The sequence below is a fragment of the Triturus cristatus genome, chromosome 1_1 (genome assembly GCF_964204655.1).
Source record: "Triturus cristatus chromosome 1_1, aTriCri1.1, whole genome shotgun sequence".
Taxonomy (NCBI): Eukaryota; Metazoa; Chordata; class Amphibia; order Caudata; family Salamandridae; genus Triturus; species Triturus cristatus.
In genome coordinates this window covers 969,126,687-969,132,686 of record NC_140579.1, presented here as the reverse complement: position 1 = coordinate 969,132,686, position 6,000 = coordinate 969,126,687, and positions in this window count along the sequence as shown.

Here is a 6,000-nt window from a genome sequence, read left to right as displayed (position 1 = left end):
CTGGGTTTTTGGCCAATGGGATCTCTAAGGTGGCAGGACCTTCGTGTCGGTGCAGTGATACAAGACAAATGTGAGAAAATGTAAATTTTGTTTTTTTACTTATTTTGTGACGTTCAGGGAATTCTGAGTAGAAAAGCGTTGGGGGATTCAGGCAAGTGATACCTCCCTGGACTCCCCTGGGTGTCTAGCTTTCAGAAATGTTTAGGTTTGGTAGTTTCTCTTAGATGGCCTCCGATCCCTGGATCAAAAATGCAGGTGCTCACTTTGCAAAAACAAGATGTTCTGTGATAGAGAATTTTGATGTCTCCTCAATACATTTTTTGGACTTTCCTGACGTGGATACTAGGCCCACCCACACAAGTAAGGTACCATTTTTATCTGGAGACCTATGGGAACGCTAGGTGGTAAAAAAATTGTCAGCTCGTGATCCCTCAACTTTTCCACACAGAAATGTGAGGGAAATGTGATTTGTTTACATAAATTTAAGATTTACAAGGGGATTCTAGGTAGGGAAATTTGGGGGCTCCATGCAAGCCATACCTCCCTGGACTCCCCTGGGAGTCTAGTTTTCAGAAATGTCTGGGATTGGTAGGTTTCCCTAATTTGCCTCGGGGACCAAAACCACAAGTGGACCCCCTTGCAAAACCAGGTTGTTTTGTGATAGATAATTTTGATGTCTTCACAATACATTTTGGGCCCTTCCCTGGGTACGTGTCCCACCCACACAAGCGAGGTACAATTTTTATCGGGAGACCTGGGAGAATACTGGGTGGTAGGGAAGTTTTGTCAGCCCCGCGATCCCCTAACTTTCCCACACAAATGTGATTTTTATCATCTAAATTTGAGGTTTGCAGGGGATTCTGGGTAGGGAAACTTTTGGGGGATCCATGCAAGCCACACCTCTCTGAACTCCACTGGGTGTCTAGTTTTCAGAAACGTCTGTTAGGTTTCTTTCGAATAGCCCCCCGAGACCAAGACCAAAAAACCTTGCAAAACAAAGTTGTTTGGTGATACATGAATTTGATGTCTCGACAATAAGTTTTTTTTGTCCTCATTCTCAACCCACTTAGGCTTGCCCATACTGATGATAAGAGAGAAGTTCCACCGTCTCAGTACACTGGATCTGCAGGCTTATACCCGAAAAGGGCACAGCCTCCCGGTGTTATCTCAATCAAACAGTTTTGAAGACAATTCCCTCTTGGGAGGCCCTTTACTCAGCTTAAAAAGCTGGTTCGTCTCAATCGTACCCTTAAAGATGATAGAGGGTATACCAGAGAGGGCTGTGTAATCCTTGGACTAGGGGAAAACAAAAAAAACTCTAGCTCCATTTCAACAGATTCCAGAAGTCTCGCTTCTTTTTATTTCCTGCCCTTGAAAGATCCAATCTGGAAATCCTCAAAAGAGATGTCTGCCAGTCTTGATATGTAGGTGGTAAAGAGTCTTTCCATTTAATGCAAATCTGTCTTCTAGCGAGTAGAATAGCGTAGAATAGAAGTTTCTTGCATGGCCCTTCCAGATTATTTGCAAGGCCAAAGATAAGCATTGGTAGATTGATAGCAATATGTATCCCTAGTGACCTTGTAAGCGTATTGCCCACCCCTTCCCAAAAATCTGTAAGGGCAGGGCAGTTCAAAAACATGTGGATATCTGATGCTGCGATTTCCCCACATTTCGCGCAACATACTGGTGGACCATTTGAGAATTTTGTTAGCCTCTGAGGTGAATGATAGGCTCTATGGATTGTGAAGAGATGATTCCTGCTTAGCCAGGCTGGTTTCACAATGTCCCACAACATTTTACAAGAATTTAACCATAATGACTGGAGATCTTGTTGTGGGATACAGCTCTCCCAGAGTAGAGTTGGCAGTTGAAATTCACCATCCTCCTCTTCCATAATGCACCGATACCAAAACGCAACTTCTTTCTTTGCTGGGGATTTTTGTAAAATCAAGTGCTCAAATTGGTTTCTACAACCCAATAGATGTTTATTTTGGGAGGCTTCAACTGCAATAGCCCAGCTGGTTAGTTGCAGATATTTAAATCTAGAAAGAGATGGACCTACTTTCTCTCTGAGAACCTCCCAGGGAACTAATGTGTTATCCACAAAAAGATCTCCCCCCCCCCTCGCAATTCCAGCTGTCCTGAGGGGCATTGATAGACTGTCTAACAGACATTCTGGAGTCCCTGGATAATTCCAGATTGGAGCACAACTATTGAAATATCCCAACTTCAGCGAAACCCTCAACTTAACCCACATTCTTACCAACCCCTGTAATACCTTTAGCCTAACTTTTTTAAAGAACTTAGGGTCACTGTATCTATAAAAAAAAAAAGCGTCCTCTGAGATACCAGACCCTCTCAACATGGCCAAGAACATAATTCCAGCTCCCTTACTAGTGGGTATCTTTAATAACATACGTGAATGGGAGAATTGAAACGCCCAGGCATACAGCTGTAGATCGGGGGCTGCTAGACCTCCCTTCTCCCTACGCCTTCTAATTTTCTTCCAGGCTATCCTGGAATGTCGGGAAGCCCAAACAAATGTATTAAATTCGCTTTGCAGTTTAGCCAAAACACCTGTGTCAAAAAATAAAGGAATAGCATTAAAAAGAAAAGTGAATCTAGGCAGAATGGACATCTTGATTAAATTGACTCGCGCCAGTATTGATCAGGGTAATAGAGCCCAGGATTTCATTAACTTCCGAGTTTCTCTTGCAACCAGTGTTAAATTGTAGGTAGGTATCTTATCAATGTCTTGAAGAATGTGTATTCCCAAATATCTCATATTAGTTTTCAAAAGGGGGAGCTGATACTGAACCTGCATGTTCCACGCCATTATTTCGGTTTTAGATGTGTTTACCTTGTACCCTGAGACTGTACCATATTCTTGTGCCAACTCCGTAACTAGATCTGATGTAAATATCAAAACGTCGGCGTATAAGGCCACTTTTTTTCCCCATTCCCCATACTTAAAAGAAGATACTCTATATTCATCTCTCAACAATTGGGCGAAAGGTTCAATGTATAGATCGAACAGCAATGGGGAAAGGGGACAACCCTGACTCGTACCTCTAGAAATCTCAAAGGGTTCTGCTCGGGAGCCATTTTTAAATAAATTTGCCGATGGTTTACTGTATAAGAGTGCAATAGACCTCCTAAATTTATTGCCGATCTTAAACTCTGCCAAGGCCTCCGACAGGAACAACCAATTGACCCTGTCGAAGGCCTTAGCAGCGTCGAGGGTCATCACTGCAAGTGGAAGAGACCATGTTGAGGCCAAATCTATAGCCCCAATCAAATCATAGGTCAGCTCTGACAGATGACGCCCCCCAACAAAACCCCTTTGGTTCTGATGTAAAAGAACCCCTGTGACTCTTCCAAGCCTAGTAGCCAATATATAGGCGTAGATTTGATAATCCGTGTTTAATATAGAAATTGGCCTATATGATTCACAGCTTGAAGGCGGTTTTCCCGGCTTTAATATTAGGGTCATGGTTGCATTACTCCAAGACGGCGGGGGCGCCATTCCATCTTGAAGGATTTGATTAAATAGGGTTGTCAGAACCGGGACGACTTTCTTAACAATACATCTATATATCTCAGAGGGAAGGCCGTCCGGACCTGCTGCCTTGCCCCTTTTCAATCTCATTATTTCTTTATATACCTCCTTCTGAGTTACCGGTTGATCTAACACCGCTTGTTGTTCCGGGTTTAGTGCAGGGACATTTATATTGCTTAACCAAGACTGAATTTTCAAAAGATCTGAATCTCCATCCTCCCTGTAAATTTCCTGAAAAAAGGAGTGAAACATCCCTCTGATGTCCACATCAGAAATATAGGATATACCATCCTTGAAGACAGTTGATATGATTAATTGCTTGGTCAGATTTTACTTTCCAAGCAAGTAGTTTCCCTGCACCTTGAACGTATTCAAAGTGGGCTATTGTACTAGCCTCCCACCTTTGCATTAAACGTGAACTCAGTACAGCTTCAAGCTGCCCCTTAAGATCGCACAAATTGGCTTGTATTCCTGCAAGAGAACACGAGTTTTGCAAATCAAGCAATGTTTGTGTAGTTTTAATTTTGCTCTCTAACTCAGAGATTTCATCCTTGTATTTTCTATTTTTATTAGCCGAAATGCTAGTTATACTTCCCCCTCAAAAAAGCCTTAAATGATTCCCATACATTGACCACTGAAGCAGTGTCCAGATTCCTCACCATAAAACTTTCCGTCTCCGAAGGGTGAGTGAGATGTCATCTGATGCCAATAGTGAACGGTCCATAGACCACGTCCTCGGCATAGGTACCACAGCTCCTTCTATAACCAAACTCACTGCCGAGTGGTCCAAAAGATGAGAGGGGAGGTAGGAAATATTTTTTACCATCTTCAAAGAATAGCTAACAAGTATAAAGTAAATTCTAGATTGATGTTTATACTTATAATTACAAAACGAGTATTCACGTCTGAGACCCGACCTGGCCCTCCATTTTTATCAGGAGACCTGTGGGAATGCATACTGGTAGGAAAAATGTGGTTTTTCTGATTCCAGTAGATTGTGGCACAGTAATGCAAGGAAAATGTTCCCCATGTTTTTTAGTTTACAAAAATATCTAGAGTTGGTACATTTTCCCTAGAGACAAACTACACCTTTGCAGAGAAGGACAAGCAAGACATTAATTAATGACATACATCTGTTCCTGAAGTACACAGACTGGTTGGATTTGGCACGAGGGTGAGTGAAAGGTTCAAAACATATTTTATTAACAGATTCTGCAAAAATGAAATGCACTGTTAATAATAAAGTTAAAAACCTGAACCAATGACTCGCAGCTTGTGAACTGTAAAGCCATGTTAAGGCACCAACTTTTTTTTAAAATTAATTATTTGTCTATTGCATTTTACAAGTCATCCTCTTCAATTTCACAATAAGTATTCAGTTATGATTGAAATACAAAAAGAGCATACAAAACTAACCGGGCGAGACAAACCCATCATCATTACATAGACATGTTATATTGAGTACAGTGCGTATTATGTTGGTCGGAGGGGAAAGAGATCACAAGGTTAACAGGCAGTGACTCCAGAGGTCGAAATGTTAGGCCCTAGTAGAGGACTTTTGTTGCACAAAAACAAATGACTCCGTATATCGGAGATTTCAAGCTCTCCCGCCTCTTTCCCAATCAGATATTGCTAGTATAATCCCCAAAAGCCCTGGGGCGGCTCTGCGGCAGCAGCAGTTCATTGTATGTATCTGACTGGGTGTTACAATAAATTATATCGGCGTTCCATTCCGTGATGAGAGGTTTTGGACCCTTGGCCCAGCGCAAAGCCAATCTACGCTTAGCAAGCAGCAAGTCCATTGCCACTAATTTCCTACAGCTGCTGTTATCGGTCGTAACCCAGTGGACTAGGTGCCAAGCTCTGTCCTGTGACTTCACTCAATACATAGAAGACCCTCTCTTAAAATGCCAAAATATCGGGGCACTGCCAAGCCACACGGAGGAACCCAGCGTCTTGCGCCATGCATCGGTCGCATCTGGCAGTGTCTTGTAGCCCATAGTGAAACTGTTAAGAGTGTAGTGCACCTTGTTGATATACTTAAAATGTATTACTCCATCTTGGAAAAAAGTGCCCAGCTTAAGTATGCCTACGTTGTGCGGTGCACATCCCTTTCCTTACCCGTTGGGAACCAAGTGTACCAGTCCAGTGGCATTAGTGGTGAGTATATGAGCGCACCCCCTTAAGTCTCCAGAAGTCTATGCCACACATGCGCAGTGGAGTTTAAAGAGTCCAGGACACCATGTTGCCTTGTGGATGGCTTAAACCGGATCTGTGGGAGCGTGAGAGGGTCTGCTGCATCTCTATATACATATGGGGTGAGTGTATCCAGCTATATGCATTAGTGACCTGTACCACTCTGGTGTAACCCTAGATCAGGTGCCCCCAGCAGAGTATGGCAGGGTCAGTGTTTCCCATCAAACCTGTGGCTGCTTCACAGC